Source organism: Dendrobates tinctorius, unplaced genomic scaffold, assembly GCF_039654945.1.
Source record: "Dendrobates tinctorius isolate UK_male_01 unplaced genomic scaffold, ASM3965494v1 ptg000245l, whole genome shotgun sequence".
Taxonomy (NCBI): domain Eukaryota; kingdom Metazoa; phylum Chordata; class Amphibia; order Anura; family Dendrobatidae; genus Dendrobates; species Dendrobates tinctorius.
This window is the reverse complement of record NW_027361912.1, coordinates 1,135,745-1,154,028: the sequence shown is the minus strand read 5'-3', so window position 1 is coordinate 1,154,028 and position 18,284 is coordinate 1,135,745. Positions and strand designations below refer to the sequence as shown.

The following is an 18,284-nucleotide window of genomic DNA, read 5'->3' as shown; positions in this document are numbered from 1 at the left end:
GATATGGAGAACACTTTATGGCTGGTGCTGATATGGAGAACACTTTATGGCTGGTGCTGTTATGGAGAACACTTTGTGGCTGATGCTGATATGGAGAACACTTTATGGCTGGTGCAGATATGGAGAACACTTTGTGACTGGTGCTGTTATGGAGAACACTTTGTGGCTGGTGCTGATATGGAGAACACTTTATGGCTGGTGCTGTTATGGAGAACACTTTGTGGCTGGTGCTGATATGGAGAACACTTTATGGCTGGTGCTGTTATGGAGAACACTTTGTGGCTGGTGCTGATATGGAGAACACTTTGTGGCTGGTGCTGATATGGAGAACATTTTGTGGCTGGCGCTGATGTGGAGAACACTTTGTGGCTGGTGCTGTTATGGAGAACACTTTGTGGCTGGCTCTGTTATGGAGAATAGTTTGTGGCTGGCACTGATATGGAGAACATTTTATGGCTGGTGCTGCTATGGAGAACACTTTGTGGCTGGTGCTGATATGGAGAACATTTTGTGGCTGGTGCTGATATGGAGAACACTGTGGCTGGTGCTGATATGGAGAACACTTTGTGGCTGATGCTGATATGGAGAACACTTTATGGCTGGTGCTGATATGGAGAACACTTTGTGGCTGGTGCTGTTATGGAGAGCACTTTGTGGCTGGTGCTGATATGGAGAACACTTTGCGGCTGATGCTGATATGGAGAACACTTTATGTCTGGTGCTGATATGGAGAACACTTTGTGGCTGGTGCTGTTATGGAGAACACTTTGTGGCTGGTGCTGTAATGGAGAAAACTTTGTGGCTGGTGCTGTTATGGAGAACACTTTGTGGCTGGTGCTGATATGGAGAGCACTTTGTGGCTGGTGCTGATATGGAGAACACTTTGTGGCTGGTGCTGCTATGAGAACACTTTATGGCTGGTGCTGATATGGAGAACATTTTGTGGCTGGCGCTGATATGAAGAACACTTTGTGGCTGATGCTGATATGAAGAACACTTTGTGGCTGGTGCTGCTATGGAGAACACTGTGGCTGGTGCTGATATGAAGAACATTTTGTGGCTGGCGCTGTTATGGAGAACACTTTGTGGCTGATGCTGATATGGAGAGCAGTTTGTGGCTGGTGCTGATATGGAAAACACTTTGTGGCTGATGCTGATATGGAAAACACTTTGTGGCTGGTGCTGATATTGAGAATACCTTGAGGCTGGTGCTAATATGGAGAACACTTCATGGCTGTGCTGTTATGGAGAACACTTTGTGTCTGGTGCTGATATAGAGGACACTTTGTCGTTGGCGACGTTATGGAAGACATCAGCACGGTTATAGAGGTTACTGTATGGCTAGGCCTGTAATGGAAAACTATAGGAATGACTGTTTGGCGCTTTTTGACTGCAATTGTTATGGGGAGACTGTGACAGGCACTTTCATGGAGCACACTTTATGGGTGGCACTGGTATGGAGGATACCTTCTTGTTGGTGCTATTATGGAGGACAAATTGTGAATTGGGCTGTATGGCTAACACTTTGTGTCTGGCGCTGATGTGGAGAGCACTTTGTGGCTGGTGCTGATATGGAGAACATTTTATGGCTGGTGCTGATGTGGAGAACACTTTGTGGCTGGTGCTTATATGGAGAATACCTTGAGGCTGGTGCTGTTGTGGAGAACACTTTGTGGTTGGTGCTGATATGGAGAATACCTTGAGGCTGGTGCTGATATGGAGAACACCTTGAGGCTGGTGCTGATATGGAGAACACTTTGTGGCTTCTGCTGGTATGGAGAACACTTTGTGGCAGGTTGTGATATGGAGAATACCTTGAGGCTGGTGCAGGTATGGAGAACACTTTGTGGCTGGTGCTGATATGGAGAATACCTTGAGGCTGGTGCTGATAAGGAGAACACTTTGTGGCTGGTGCTGTTGTGGAGAACACTTTGTGGTTGGTGCTGATATGGAGAATACCTTGAGGCTGGTGCTGTTGTGGAGAACACTTTGTGGCTGGTGCTGATATGGAGAATACCTTGAGGCTGGTGCTGATATGGAGAATACCTTGAGGCTGGTGCTGATATGGAGAACACTTTGTGGCTGGTGCTGTTATGGACAACATTTTATGGCTGGTGCTGATATGGAGAACACATTGTGGCTGGTGCTGTTATGGAGAACACTTTGTGGCTGGCGCTGATATGGAGTACACTTTATGGCTGGTACTGATATGGAGATCACTTTGTGGCTGGCGCTGATGTGGAGAACACTTTGTGGCTGGTGCTGTTATGGAGAACACTTTGTGGCTGTAGCTGTTATGGAGAATAGTTTGTGGCTGGCACTGATATGGAGAACACTTTATGGCTGGTGCTGCTATGGAGAACACTTTGTGGCTGGTGCTGATATGGAGAACATTTTGTGGCTGGTGCTGATATGGAGAACACTGTGGCTGGTGCTGATATGGAGAACACTTTGTGGCTGATGCTGATATGGAGAACACTTTATGGCTGGTGCTGATATGGAGAACACTTTGTGGCTGGTGCTGTTATGGAGAGCACTTTGTGGCTGGTGCTGATATGGAGAACACTTTGCGGCTGATGCTGATATGGAGAACACTTTGTGGCTGGTGCTGTTATGGAGAACACTTTGTGGCTGGTGCTGTTATGGAGAACACTTTGTGGCTGGTGCTGTTATGGAGAACACAGAACACTTTGTGGCTGGTGCTGATATGGAGAACACTTTGTGGCTGGTGCTGATATGGAGAACACTTTGTGGCTGGTGCTGTTATGGAGAACACTTTGTGGCTGGTGCTGATATGGAGAACACTTTGTGGCTGGTGCTGCTATGGAGAACACTTTATGGCTGGTGCTGATATGGAGAACACTTTGTGGCTGGTGCTGATATGGAGAACATTTTGTGGCTGGTGCTGTTATGGAGAACACTTTGTGGCTGGTGCTGATATGAAGAACATTTTGTGGCTGGCGCTGTTATGGAGAACACTTTGTGGCTGATGCTGATATGGAGAGCAGTTTGTGGCTGGTGCTGATATGGAGAGCACTTTGTGGCTGATGCTGATATGGAGAACACTTTGTGGCTGGTGCTGTTATGGAGAACACTTTGTGGCTGGTGCTGTTATGGAGAACACAGAACACTTTGTGGCTGGTGCTGATATGGAGAACACTTTGTGGCTGGTGCTGATATGGAGAACACTTTATGGCTGGTGCTGATATGGAGAACACTTTATGGCTGGTGCTGATATGGAGAACACTTTATGGCTGGTGCTGCTATGGAGAACACTTTATGGCTGGTGCTGATATGGAGAACACTTTGTGGCTGATGCTGTTATGAAGAACACTGTGGCTGGCGCTGTTATGGAGAACATTTGTGGCTGGTGCTGCTGTTATGGAGAACACTTCATGGCTGGTGCTGTTATGGAGAACACTTTGTGGCTGGTGCTGTTATGGAGAACACTTTGTGGCTGGTGCTGTTATGGAGAACACGTTGTGGCTGGTGCTGTTATGGAGAACACTTTGTGGCTGGCACTGTTATGGAGAACACTTTGTGGCTGGCACTGTTATGAAGAACACTTTGTGGCTGATGCTGATATGGAGAGCACTTTGTGGCTGGTGCTGATATGGAGAGCACTTTGTGGCTGGTCCTGTTATGGAGAACACTTTGTGGCTGGTGCTGTTATGGAGAACACTTTGTAGCTGGTGCTGATATGGAGAACACTTTATGGCTGGTGCTGTTATGAAGAACACTTCGTGGCTGGTGCTAATATGGAGAACACTTTGTGGCTGGCGCTGTTATGGAGAACACTTTGTGGCTTGCGCTGTTATGGAGAACATTTTGTGGCTGGTGCTGCTGTTATGGAGAACACTTCATGGCTGGTGCTGTTATGGAGAACACTTTGTGGCTGGTGCTGTTATGGAGAACTCTTTGTGGCTGGCACTGTTATGGAGAACACTTTGTGGCTGATGCTGATATGGAGAGCACTTTGTGGCTGGTGCTGATATGGAGAGCACTTTGTGGATGGTGCTGTTATGGAGAACACTTTGTGGCTGGTGCTGTTATGGAGAACACTTTGTGGCTGGTGCTGTTATGGAGAACTCTTTGTGGCTGGCACTGTTATGGAGAACACTTTGTGGCTGGTGCTGATATGGAGAACACTTTGTGGCTGGTGCTGCTATGGAGAACACTTTATGGCTGGTGCTGATATGGAGAACACTTTGTGGCTGGTGCTGATATGGAGAACATTTTGTGGCTGGTGCTGTTATGGAGAACACTTTGTGGCTGGTGCTGATATGGAGAGCACTTTGTAGCTGGTGCTGATATGGAGAACACTTTATGGCTGGTGCTGTTATGAAGAACACTTCGTGGCTGGTGCTAATATGGAGAACACTTTGTGGCTGGCGCTGTTATGGAGAACACTTTGTGGCTTGCGCTGTTATGGAGAACATTTTGTGGCTGGTGCTGCTGTTATGGAGAACACTTCATGGCTGGTGCTGTTATGGAGAACACTTTGTGGCTGGTGCTGTTATGGAGAACTCTTTGTGGCTGGCACTGTTATGGAGAACACTTTGTGGCTGGTGCTGATATGGAGAACACTTTGTGGCTGGTGCTGCTATGGAGAACACTTTATGGCTGGTGCTGATATGGAGAACACTTTGTGGCTGGTGCTGATATGGAGAACATTTTGTGGCTGGTGCTGTTATGGAGAACACTTTGTGGCTGGTGCTGATATGGAGAGCACTTTGTAGCTGGTGCTGATATGGAGAACACTTTATGGCTGGTGCTGTTATGAAGAACACTTCGTGGCTGGTGCTAATATGGAGAACACTTTGTGGCTGGCGCTGTTATGGAGAACACTTTGTGGCTTGCGCTGTTATGGAGAACATTTTGTGGCTGGTGCTGCTGTTATGGAGAACACTTCATGGCTGGTGCTGTTATGGAGAACACTTTGTGGCTGGTGCTGTTATGGAGAACACTTTATGGCTGGTGCTGCTATGGAGAACACTTTGTGGCTGGTGCTGATATGGAGAACATTTTGTGGCTGGTGCTGATCTGGAGAACACTGTGGCTGGTGCTGATATGGAGAACACTTTGTGGCTGATGCTGATATGGAGAACACTTTATGGCTGGTGCTGATATGGAGAACACTTTGTGGCTGGTGCTGTTATGGAGAGCACTTTGTGGCTGGTGCTGATATGGAGAAAACTTTGCGGCTGATGCTGATATGGAGAACACTTTGTGGCTGGTGCTGTTATGGAGAACACTTTGTGGCTGGTGCTGTTATGGAGAACACTTTGTGGCTGGTGCTGTTATGGAGAACACAGAACACTTTGTGGCTGGTGCTGATATGGAGAACACTTTGTGGCTGGTGCTGATATGGAGAACACTTTGTGGCTGGTGCTGTTATGGAGAACACTTTGTGGCTGGTGCTGATATGGAGAACACTTTGTGGCTGGTGCTGCTATGGAGAACACTTTATGGCTGGTGCTGATATGGAGAACACTTTGTGGCTGGTGCTGATATGGAGAACATTTTGTGGCTGGTGCTGTTATGGAGAACACTTTGTGGCTGGTGCTGATATGAAGAACATTTTGTGGCTGGCGCTGTTATGGAGAACACTTTGTGGCTGATGCTGATATGGAGAGCAGTTTGTGGCTGGTGCTGATATGGAGAGCACTTTGTGGCTGATGCTGATATGGAGAACACTTTGTGGCTGGTGCTGTTATGGAGAACACTTTGTGGCTGGTGCTGTTATGGAGAACACAGAACACTTTGTGGCTGGTGCTGATATGGAGAACACTTTGTGGCTGGTGCTGATATGGAGAACACTTTATGGCTGGTGCTGATATGGAGAACACTTTATGGCTGGTGCTGATATGGAGAACACTTTATGGCTGGTGCTGCTATGGAGAACACTTTATGGCTGGTGCTGATATGGAGAACACTTTGTGGCTGATGCTGTTATGAAGAACACTGTGGCTGGCGCTGTTATGGAGAACATTTGTGGCTGGTGCTGCTGTTATGGAGAACACTTCATGGCTGGTGCTGTTATGGAGAACACTTTGTGGCTGGTGCTGTTATGGAGAACACTTTGTGGCTGGTGCTGTTATGGAGAACACGTTGTGGCTGGTGCTGTTATGGAGAACACTTTGTGGCTGGCACTGTTATGGAGAACACTTTGTGGCTGGCACTGTTATGAAGAACACTTTGTGGCTGATGCTGATATGGAGAGCACTTTGTGGCTGGTGCTGATATGGAGAGCACTTTGTGGCTGGTCCTGTTATGGAGAACACTTTGTGGCTGGTGCTGTTATGGAGAACACTTTGTAGCTGGTGCTGATATGGAGAACACTTTATGGCTGGTGCTGTTATGAAGAACACTTCGTGGCTGGTGCTAATATGGAGAACACTTTGTGGCTGGCGCTGTTATGGAGAACACTTTGTGGCTTGCGCTGTTATGGAGAACATTTTGTGGCTGGTGCTGCTGTTATGGAGAACACTTCATGGCTGGTGCTGTTATGGAGAACACTTTGTGGCTGGTGCTGTTATGGAGAACTCTTTGTGGCTGGCACTGTTATGGAGAACACTTTGTGGCTGATGCTGATATGGAGAGCACTTTGTGGCTGGTGCTGATATGGAGAGCACTTTGTGGATGGTGCTGTTATGGAGAACACTTTGTGGCTGGTGCTGTTATGGAGAACACTTTGTGGCTGGTGCTGTTATGGAGAACACTTTGTGGCTGGTGCTGTTATGGAGAACTCTTTGTGGCTGGCACTGTTATGGAGAACACTTTGTGGCTGGTGCTGATATGGAGAACACTTTGTGGCTGGTGCTGCTATGGAGAACACTTTATGGCTGGTGCTGATATGGAGAACACTTTGTGGCTGGTGCTGATATGGAGAACATTTTGTGGCTGGTGCTGTTATGGAGAACACTTTGTGGCTGGTGCTGATATGGAGAGCACTTTGTAGCTGGTGCTGATATGGAGAACACTTTATGGCTGGTGCTGTTATGAAGAACACTTCGTGGCTGGTGCTAATATGGAGAACACTTTGTGGCTGGCGCTGTTATGGAGAACACTTTGTGGCTTGCGCTGTTATGGAGAACATTTTGTGGCTGGTGCTGCTGTTATGGAGAACACTTCATGGCTGGTGCTGTTATGGAGAACACTTTGTGGCTGGTGCTGTTATGGAGAACTCTTTGTGGCTGGCACTGTTATGGAGAACACTTTGTGGCTGGTGCTGATATGGAGAACACTTTGTGGCTGGTGCTGCTATGGAGAACACTTTATGGCTGGTGCTGATATGGAGAACACTTTGTGGCTGGTGCTGATATGGAGAACATTTTGTGGCTGGTGCTGTTATGGAGAACACTTTGTGGCTGGTGCTGATATGGAGAGCACTTTGTAGCTGGTGCTGATATGGAGAACACTTTATGGCTGGTGCTGTTATGAAGAACACTTCGTGGCTGGTGCTAATATGGAGAACACTTTGTGGCTGGCGCTGTTATGGAGAACACTTTGTGGCTTGCGCTGTTATGGAGAACATTTTGTGGCTGGTGCTGCTGTTATGGAGAACACTTCATGGCTGGTGCTGTTATGGAGAACACTTTGTGGCTGGTGCTGTTATGGAGAACACTTTGTGGCTGGTGCTGTTATGGAGAACTCTTTGTGGCTGATGCTGATATGGAGAGCACTTTGTGGCTGGTGCTGATATGGAGAGCACTTTGTGGATGGTGCTGTTATGGAGAACACTTTGTGGCTGGTGCTGTTATGGAGAACACTTTGTGGCTGGTGCTGTTATGGAGAACACTTTGTGGCTGGTGCTGCTATGGAGAACACTTTATGGCTGGTGCTGATATGGAGAACACTTTGTGGCTGGTGCTGATATGGAGAACATTTTGTGGCTGGTGCTGTTATGGAGAACACTTTGTGGCTGGTGCTGATATGGAGAGCACTTTGTGGCTGGTGCTGATATGGAGAACACTTTGTGGCTGGTGCTGCTATGAGAACACTTTATGGCTGATGCTGATATGGAGAACATTTTGTGGCTGGCGCTGTTATGGAGAACACTTTGTGGCTGATGCTGATATGGAGAACACTTTATGGCTGGTGCTGATATGGAGAACACTTTGTGGCTGGTGCTGCTATGGAGAACACTTTGTGGCTGGTGCTGATATGAAGAACATTTTGTGGCTGGCGCTGTTATGGAGAACACTTTGTGGCTGATGCTGATATGGAGAGCAGTTTGTGGCTGGTGCTGATATGGAGAGCACTTTGTGGCTGATGCTGATATGGAGAACACTTTGTGGCTGGTGCTGTTATGGAGAACACTTTGTGGCTGGTGCTGTTATGGAGAACACTTTGTGGCTGGTGCTGTTATGGAGAACACTTAGAACACTTTGTGGCTGGTGCTGATATGGAGAACACTTTGTGGCTGGTGCTGATATGGAGAACACTTTATGGCTGGTGCTGATATGGAGAACACTTTATGGCTGGTGCTGATATGGAGAACACTTTATGGCTGGTGCTGCTATGGAGAACACTTTATGGCTGGTGCTGATATGGAGAACACTTTGTGGCTGATGCTGTTATGAAGAACACTTTGTGGCTGGCACTGTTATGGAGAACATTTTGTGGCTGGTGCTGCTGTTATGGAGAACACTTTGTGGCTGGTGCTGTTATGGAGAACACTTTGTGGCTGGTGCTGATATGGAAAACACTTTGTGGCTGATGCTGATATGGAGAACACTTTATGGCTGGTGCTGATATGGAGAACACTTTGTGGCTGGTGCTGCTATGGAGAACACTTTGTGGCTGGTGCTGATATGGAGAACATTTTGTGGCTGGCGCTGTTATGGAGAACACTTTGTGGCTGATGCTGATATGGAGAGCACTTTGTGGCTGATGCTGATATGGAAAACACTTTGTGGCTGATGCTGATATGGAGAACACTTTGTGGCTGGTGCTGATATGGAGAACACTTTGTGGCTGGTGCTGATATGGAGAATACCTTGAGGCTGGTGCTAATATGGAGAACACTTCATGGCTGTGCTGTTATGGAGAACACTTTGTGGCTGATGCTGATATAGAGGACACTTTGTCGTTGGCGACGTTATGGAAGACATCAGCACGGTTATGGAGGTTACTGTATGGCTAGGACTGTAATGGAAAACTATAGGAATGACTGTTTGGCCCTTTTTGACTGCAATTGTTATGGGGAGACTGTGACAGGCACTTTCATGGAGCACACTTTATGGGTGGCACTGGTATGGAGGATACCTTCTTGTTGGTGCTATTATGGAGGACAAATTGTGAATTGGGCTGTATGGCTAACACTTTGTGGCTGGCGCTGATGTGGAGAGCACTCTGTGGCTGGTGCTGATATGGAGAACACTTTGTGGTTGGTGCTGATGTGGAGAACACTTTGTGGCTGGTGCTGATATGGAGAACACTTTGTGGCTGGTGCTGATATGGAGAATACCTTGAGGCTGGTGCTGTTGTGGAGAACACTTTGTTGTTGGTGCTGATATGGAGAATACCTTGAGGCTGGTGCTGATATGGAGAATACCTTGAGGCTTGTGCTGATATGGAGAACACTTTGTGGCTGGTGCTGGTATGGAGAACACTTTGTGGCAGGTGCTGATATGGAGAATACCTTGAGGCTGGTGCTGGTATGGAGAACACTTTGTGGCTGGTGCTGATATGGAGAATACCTTGAGGCTGGTGCTGATAAGGAGAACACTTTGTGGCTGGTGCTGATATGGAGAATACCTTGAGGCTGGTGCTGATAAGGAGAACACTTTGTGGCTGGTGCTGTTGTGGAGAACACTTTGTGGTTGGTGCTGATATGGTGAATACCTTGAGGTTGGTGCTGTTGTGGAGAACACTTTGTGGCTGGTGCTGATATGGAGAATACCTTGAGGCTGGTGCTGATATGGAGAATACCTTGAGGCTGGTGCTGATATGGAGAACACTTTGTGGCTGTTGCTGGTATGGAGAACACTTTGTGGCAGTTGCTGATATGGAGAATACCTTGAGGCTGGTGCTGGTATGGAGAACACCTTGTGGCTGGTGCTGATATGGAGAATACCTTGAGGCTGGTGCTGATAAGGAGAACACTTTGTGGCTGGTGCTGTTGTGGAGAACACTTTGTGGTTGGTGCTGATATGGCGAATACCTTGAGGCTGGGGCTGTTGTGGAGAACACTTTGTGGCTGGTGCTGATATGGAGAATACCTTGAGGCTGGTGCTGATATGGAGAATACCTTGAGGCTGGTGCTGATATGGAGAACACTTTGTGGCTGGTGCTGGTACGGAGAACACTTTGTGGCAGGTGCTGATATGGAGAATACCTTGAGGCTGGTGCTGGTATGGAGAACACCTTGTGGATGGTGCTGATATGGAGAATACCTTGAGGCTGGTGCTGATAAGGAGAACACTTTGTGGCTGGTGCTGTTGTGGAGAACACTTTGTGGTTGGTGCTGATATGGAGAATACCTTGTGGCTGGTGCTGGTATGGAGAACACTTTGTGGCTGGTGCTGATATGGAGAATACCTTGAGGCTGGTGCTGATAAGGAGAACACTTTGTGGCTGGTGCTGTTGTGGAGAACACTTTGTGGTTGGTGCTGATATGGAGAATACCTTGACGCTGGTGCTGATATGGAGAATACCTTGAGGCTGGTGCTGATATGGAAAACACTTTGTGGCTGGTGCTGGTATGGAGAACACTTTGTGGCAGGTGCTGATATGGAGAATACCTTGAGGCTGGTGCTGATATGGAGAACACTTTGTGGCTGGTGCTGGTATGGAGAACACTTTGTGGCAGGTGCTGATATGGAGAATACCTTGAGGCTGGTGCTGGTATAGAGAACACCTTGTGGCTGTTGCTGATATGGAGAATACCTTGAGGCTGGTGCTGATATGGAGAACACTTTGTGGCTGGTGCTGGTATGGAGAACACTTTGTGGCAGGTGCTGATATGGAGAACACTTTGTGGCTGGTGCTGATATGGAGAATACCTTGAGGCTGGTGCTGATATGGAGAATACCTTGAGGCTGGTGCTGATAAGGAGAACACTTTGTGGTTGGTGCTGTTATGAGAGAGGCTGTTTGCCTCGTGCTGTTATGATAAATGGTGGAACTGTATAATTTTTAGCAGTTTTGTCCCGATTACTCCTGTACAGGGTATTCCCATCTGAGATATTATGGTATATTTATAGAAAATGCCATAAATGTTTAATAGACCGGCCCTTCAGAAAACAGGGGACGAGGCAGTTTTAAGTTTTATAGTGTTACAATGTGATAATATGGTTCTTGAAAAGGTTATGTACCCCTGATTTACTTCTCCACTATGGTTATTATGGCAAAGCTGAGCCTCCACAGAAAATCACTCTTTAAAATGAATCTTTCATCACAAAAACATATATTGATTAAATTAGGTTTTGAAGGTAAATGCATTTTTTTATTTTTTTCCCCATTTCACTCTCAGCAGCTTTATAAAAAAAAATTCAGAAATGTCAAAATTTTCAAACTGACCACTGTGACTAAAATAAGGCTTATCATTCCTACTCTTTCCAGCAGCAATAGGCTAGCTATTACGCTATGGGCTTTTAAAACAAGTATTTTCTGGGCATGCTCTGATATGGGCAAAAGTCATTGTGAAGAGAGGGGAAGGAGGTGAGCTGTGATGTCCTGTATAGTGAAGTGTGGATCCTGTGTTATCTACTGTGTATCGAGGTATAGAGGTGTTACTTTTCATTAAACACTGTCTGTGATGATAATTAAACTGCCGAAAAGTCTTCTGTACAGAACAGAAAATTTGAGTCTAATATTAGGTCTAGTGTTCAGTATGAACATTGAAAGATTTCTGATTTTTTTTTAAATATAGTCCTATGGAAAAATAAAAAAAAATATCTAAAACTTTTAAAAAACATATAATAAACCTTTATTTACAGTACTTTAACACCATCATTTTGCAGCTGGCATTGGATCACTGGAATGATTTCACATATGAATATAGAGAGATTGCTTTTTCCCCCAATAAATATGATCATTTCTTATAAAGATCGTATGTGCCATTCACCTAGTGTAGATGTCATATGCAAATTAGACTGGCAGTGCATTGGGGCGTGTCAATGCACTTGGATTGCTTCTTCAAAAATGGAGAATTTCTATATAAACCCAGGAAGTGGTGAAAACAGACAGAAGGGGGCCCCTGTGCAAGAACAATGAATGGCCCCTTTGCCGTCCAAATGCTCGTCATAATGAACAATTCTACCTGTTTTGGAGGTAGACGTGGGCCCCCTTACCTCTTGAGCCCCTGTGTGGCTGCACAGGTTGCACCAATGTTACCCCAGTCTGCCCCTGCATCTGGGGTAACATAAGTAAGTATTAAAACAACCTCAACCCTAGTTACCTAATATGTGCCCATTTTCGGGTGATGAATAATTCCTTAAAGGGGTTTCTTTTTTTAAGAATACAAAGGATAGGTATTAATTAATCACGGGTGCCACTGATGGGACCCCACTTCTATCTCCGTCAGCCCTATAGTCTTTCAGTTGAGCAGCATAGCTTATACTCCACCACCACTCCATTCAATCAGGGCCATGCGGGACCCTCGTTCTTGTGATCGACAAGTGTCCCAGTGGTGCGACCTTCCCTCACCCAACAATCTCGTGCATAAATGATAAATGTTAGTGAAAACCTCTATAGACAACTTTATAATACTATGTTTGTCCAGAAAGACCTCTGCACTCCTGAGTTTCTGAAACTGACTCAAAGAAAAATTGTTCCTGTTGCACATAGCAACCAATTGCAGTGCAGTTTTCATTCTGAATTCCATCCTTGAACAATGAAAGCTGAGCTGTGATTGGTTGCTATGGACAACAAAGACAGGTTGTTCTCACAGTTCCCTTTTATATAAAAAAGTTCTTGTTCAACACAAATAAAAAGGTGCTAATAATTTACCCATAACACACTGTATTAGTGGGGATTCAAGGCCATAAATTGCTAATTTTGTGGAAATTTACACCCCTTAAGAAGTAGCTGTCAGTAGGTCAAGATCGGTCAGTTTTTGTACTAATTTTATTCCCACTGTTCCACTAAGCGTTACACTTTTTGTCTTTTGTAAATCCCCCATACGGTTCCAGAGATACGGGCTTTTCATTTAGAGCTAATTTGCGTGGTCTTTATGATGAGGGTGTGGCTTACAGGGTAATTATGCAGAGCAGCCTAAAGACACGCCCCAGAGGATCCTGTGAGCCACGCCCCCTTATAAAAGATAAAAATACATTACATATAAAGGCCCATATCTCTGGAACCGTATGGCCAATTTAAAAAAGACAAAAAGTGAATTACTCAGGGGAGCAGCGGGAATAAAAAAAGAGCAAAAACTGGTCACTTTTAACTTTGTGACCAGTTCTCTTTAAAGGGTACTTGAGTTTAACAGATAGATTTAGGTATTAATTATCTACAGATCTCAGGGCCCATATACACATTAAATGAAATTCAGCCAATTTTGCCAGAAATGTCTGACCATCTGATGTATTTAGAGGCCTCCAGACTCTCCGCTAACAGCTTTTCGAGGGGGAAGGATCAAACATATTTGAATTTCAATGTCTGAGCCTTTTGTTTTCAGGGAAGATATAAACCGCTACCAGAGTCTGGTTTTTCTCCTCTCTCCCCATTGAAAACACACGAGTCGAGCGCTCATGTGTACGGGAGAGGTGAATGAGACAGTATTTTGCCAAACGACAACTGTGTCATATGTATGGCTGGCTTTAGATTAATAGTCTCCACTCTGTCCCCCTTTGTCCGTCAAGGCATGCTGTGAGTTGTAGTTTGGCAATAGGTGGTTGGAGGGAGACCTTATAAAAAAAAAATGTTATCCATATGGGAAGAAAAGAAAACTCATGACACTAAGGCAATGCTAATAATTGTGGAGGCAGGTTCTCCAGCATTCTCCCACACATTCCTCCAATTCAGCCCTTTAAGTCTCCCAGTCCCTGATTTTTTGACTGTATAGTCTTGGAGGTAGCAGAGCCTCCCACGCACACTCTGTGCTGCATGAGTCAGGCTGGAGCAACCGTTAGGGACAACAGCCTCAGATCATGTCAAATTCTGACAGCATCCTATGGCAACAGACCCACACATTACAAAAAAAAAAAATCCCAACATTTTCAAGAACCCCCTCCGCTGCTCGCTGTGTCAAACCCAAGAAACAAGCCATGCAAACGTGTGAATAAGCATGTATGGCTGGTCCATACAATCAGAGCAACTGTTACCACCCACCTTTCGTGTCTCCCTCTTTCCTCATAGACTGTAAGCTTGCGAGCAGGGCCCTCACTCCTCTTGGTATTTGTTATAATCTACTGTATGTGATTATTGTTATGCTGTAATGTCTATTGTCTGTACAAATCCCCTCTGAAATGTAAAGTGCTGCGGAATATGTCGGCGCTATAAAAATAAAATTTATTATTATTATTATAAGCAACCGACATCTGGATCAGAACCAACCATGGGAGGAGGAGGAGGACCACGGTGCAAAAATTAGAATCCTTATAGATGTAGGCTGTTTCTAAACTCATCTGAGCAAAAAAATTAATTCAGTTTGATTTTACATGGGACTGCAAGTTACCTTTTTTTCTATAACGCAGATGATCCACAGCGCTCAATGACAAATTTGACGCTCGTGTGAGCAATATTTGTATCGGTTTGATTTAACATGGGACTGCAAGTCATCTTTCTTTTATAACTCAGATCCCCACTTCTCAATGCTAAATTCGCTTCTCATCTGAGCAATGCTGAAATCCAGTTTGATTTTTACATGGGACTGCAAATTAACCCACCGGATAATTTTTCTTCTATCACGCAGAGTCTCAGTTCTCAATGCTAAATTAGGCTCTCATCAGAGCAATGTTGAAATTGGTCTGATTTTGTTTGTTTTTTTTTACAAAGGACTGCAAGTTAACCTACTGGATGATAATAATTCCACAGTGCCGCTGACAAATCCATCTCTGCTACATCGCTATTTAGAAGCAGAAAGGATGAAAAGTATTATCTCCTGTATCCCCCCCAGTGCATTTTTGGACCTTTTTCCTTTAGTTTGCTGCATAAAACAAAACTATATAAAATTCTAAATTTCATTCCAGTTTGGCAACAAACCATTTACTAGACGACGTAAAATGACCCCCGAGAGCCCAGAACGTCCCCCCCCCAAAAAAAACACCAAGTGCTACAGATGCTAACCTAAATCAATCACTCCGAAGAAGGATCAGTAGGGATTCGACTCGATTAACCCTTCTCACGCCGCAGACGACACACGATAGACACATAGGATAACATCACCTCACCTCTACATCCGCACAACGATTCCTGGTCCTCCGCTCCGAGCCTCTACAGTAATACATCCCACCGTTAATCCCTCCCCACCTGTAACCTACGGACCATCCTTCTATTAACCCTTCTAGCCATACATCCATAGATCTATCGATCCAGGGCGCAGACTAACGCAAATGTAGCAGAGCTGAATATGTCATTTAACTTTTTGGCACCTGAACTCTATATTAATTAGCAGTCCTATGTAAAAAAAAAAAGAAATGAGTATGCGGATGTGTGACCAATCTAGCTCTGCTAGATCTGCACATAGAAAATAGTTTTGATCAGTGTGGGAACGTTTTACCTAAGAGGGTCCTCATCCCATTTATTGCTTTTCTAATTGAGCTTCAGTTCATTAACGGTATCTGGAGAGCATCGCTCATCTATACGCCTCATTGTAAAGATGCCAAGGGCAGAATTATATGCATTCTTAATACGTCATTGACTGCAGAGCATCGCTCTTCTAGGTTGACTGCAGAGCATCGCTCATCTAGGATGACTGCAGAGCATCGCTCTTCTAGTTTGTCTGCAGAGCATCGCTCTTCTAGGTTGACCGCAGAGCTTCGCTCTTCTAGGTTGACTGCAGAGCATCGCTCTTCTAGGATGTCTGCAGAGCATCACTCTTCTAGGATGAATCCAGAGCATCGCTCTTCTAGGATGACTCTAGAGCATCGCTCTTCTAGGTTGACCACAGAACATCTCTCTTCTAGGATGACCGCAGAGCATAGCTCTTCTAGGATGACCGCAGAGCATCTCTCTTCTAGGATGACCGCAGAGCATTGCTCTTCTATGTTGACTGCAGAGCATCGCTCTTCTAGGATGACTGCAGAGCATTGCTCTTCTAGGATGACTCTAGAGCATCGCTCTTCTAGGTTGACCACAGAACATCTCTTCTAGGATGACCGCAGAGCATAGCTCTTCTAGGATGACCGCAGAGCATCTCTCTTCTAGGATGACCGCAGAGCATTGCTCTTCTATGTTGACTGCAGAGCATCGCTCTTCTAGGATGACTGCAGAGCATTGCTCTTCTAGGATGACTCTAGAGCATCGCTCTTCTAGGTTGACCACAGAGCATCTCTCTTCTAGGAAGACTGCAGAGCATCGCTCTTCTAAGATGACCGCAGAGCATTGCTCTTCTAGGATGACTCTAGAGCATCTCTCTTCTAGGTTGACCACAGAGCATAGCTCTTCTAGGATGACCGCAGAGCATCGCTCTTCTAGGAAGACCGCAGAGCATTGCTCTTCTAGGTTGACTGCAGAGCATCGCTCTTCTAGGATGACCGCAGAGAATCGCTCTTCTAGGATGACCGCAGAGCATCTCTCTTCTAGGATGACCGCACAGCATCTCTCTTCTACGATGACCGCAGAGCATCGCTCTTCTAGGTTCACCGCAGAGCCTTCCTCTTCTAGGATGACCGCAGAGCATCGCTCTTCTAGGATGACCACAGAGCCTTGCTCTTCTAGGATGACTGCAGAGCATCGCTCTTCTAGGAAGACCGCAGAGCATCGCTCTTCTAAGATGACCGCAGAGCATCGCTCTTCTAGGATGACCGCAGAGCATCGCTCTTCTAGGTTGACCGCAGAGCATCGCTCTTCTAGGATGACCGCAAAGCCTCGCTCTTCTAGGATGACCGCAGAGCATCGCTCTCCTAGTATGACCGCAGAGCATCGCTCTTCTAGAATTGCAGAGCATCGCTCTTCTAGGATGACTGCAGAGCATCGCTCTTCTAGGATGACTGCAGAGCATCGCTCTTCTAGGATGACCGCAGAGCATCGCTCTTCTAGGATAACTGCAGAGCATCGCTCTTCTAGGATGACCGCAGAGCATCGCTCTTCTAGGATGACCGCAGAGCATCACTCTTCTATGTTGACTGCAGAGCATCGCTCTTCTAGGATGACCGCAGAGCATCGCTCTTCTAGGATGACTGCAGAGCATCGCTCTTCTAGGATGACTGCAGAGCATCGCTCTTCTAGGATGACTGCAGAGCATCGCTCTTCTAGGATGACCGCAGAGCATCGCTCTTCTAGGATAACTGCAGAGCATTAACCTACAAGACTTTTCAAGCCTACTCCCTCGAATCATTATAGGGGTCTAGGACCACCTTGCCATTAAAAGGTTTAAACCTTTATAAGTTGCCAAATTCTTTTTCCAAGTCTTGGACCCAAATAATTCTTCTGCCTCCTACCTGCAGGAGCGTTTCTTCTTTCTGATTACTTACTGAAAATTGTTACCTATATAGTACCCCCCAACAATTTCTCGCAAACCCCCCTTATTTCTGCAGAGTATCATCTTCTTTAAGCTAACACCCTCGTAAAAGACACCAAAAAGGCTCGCTCACACCTCCTCCAGGTGGATGGAGGTCTCACTTGGCCACAAGTACCTGCTGCAGTCCTCCTTGCAGTCTGTAGACTACCGCTCCTTTATTATCCATCCGTTAGGACGACCATTGCCCCTTCCCAGCAATAATGCCCCCTTTGACTCACCTGCTCCCATTTATAGTCCACCAGTCCGAGGCCAGACCTGTAGCTTACAGCATTCGATTATCCACTGACGGCAGAGACTAGTAGCCAAATTGGCAAGGAACGAAAGGCTGGGATAAAATCCACTCGTTCCTCTTATTGGCTCCGGGAAAAAAAAAAGGCAGAATTTACATAAAACTTCATCTGACTCCCACACGCTTTGATTTTCCTATCCTCCCTCACACACTCGCTGCAGGAGCCTTATATCTCCCCCCCTTTTTTTATGTACGTAGTTTTCCAACCATCAGAAAATCTTCATATTATTTTATAAAGTGACAGGCACACACATACATACAGGCTCCAGAAAAAAAGTAAGGAAATTGGCCCCCAAAAAAAGAACTTGCACCACCAAATATGACACTGCCGCACTCATACTTTTAATAGCGGGGTACTTACCGT

General features: G+C 45.9%; 1 protein-coding gene across 1 annotated transcript in view; it reads right to left on the bottom strand.

Annotated features, from left to right (window-relative positions):
• The window catches only part of LZTS1 (leucine zipper tumor suppressor 1), a 54,444-nt gene extending 36,470 nt beyond the window's left edge, over window positions 1–17,974 (bottom strand). Inside the window, exon 1 of the mRNA XM_073557124.1 lies at window positions 17,850–17,974. The gene's annotated coding sequence lies outside the window, so the exon portion shown is untranslated. The remainder of the gene's footprint in view (window positions 1–17,849) is intronic.
• Window positions 17,975–18,284: the final 310 nt, after the last annotated feature.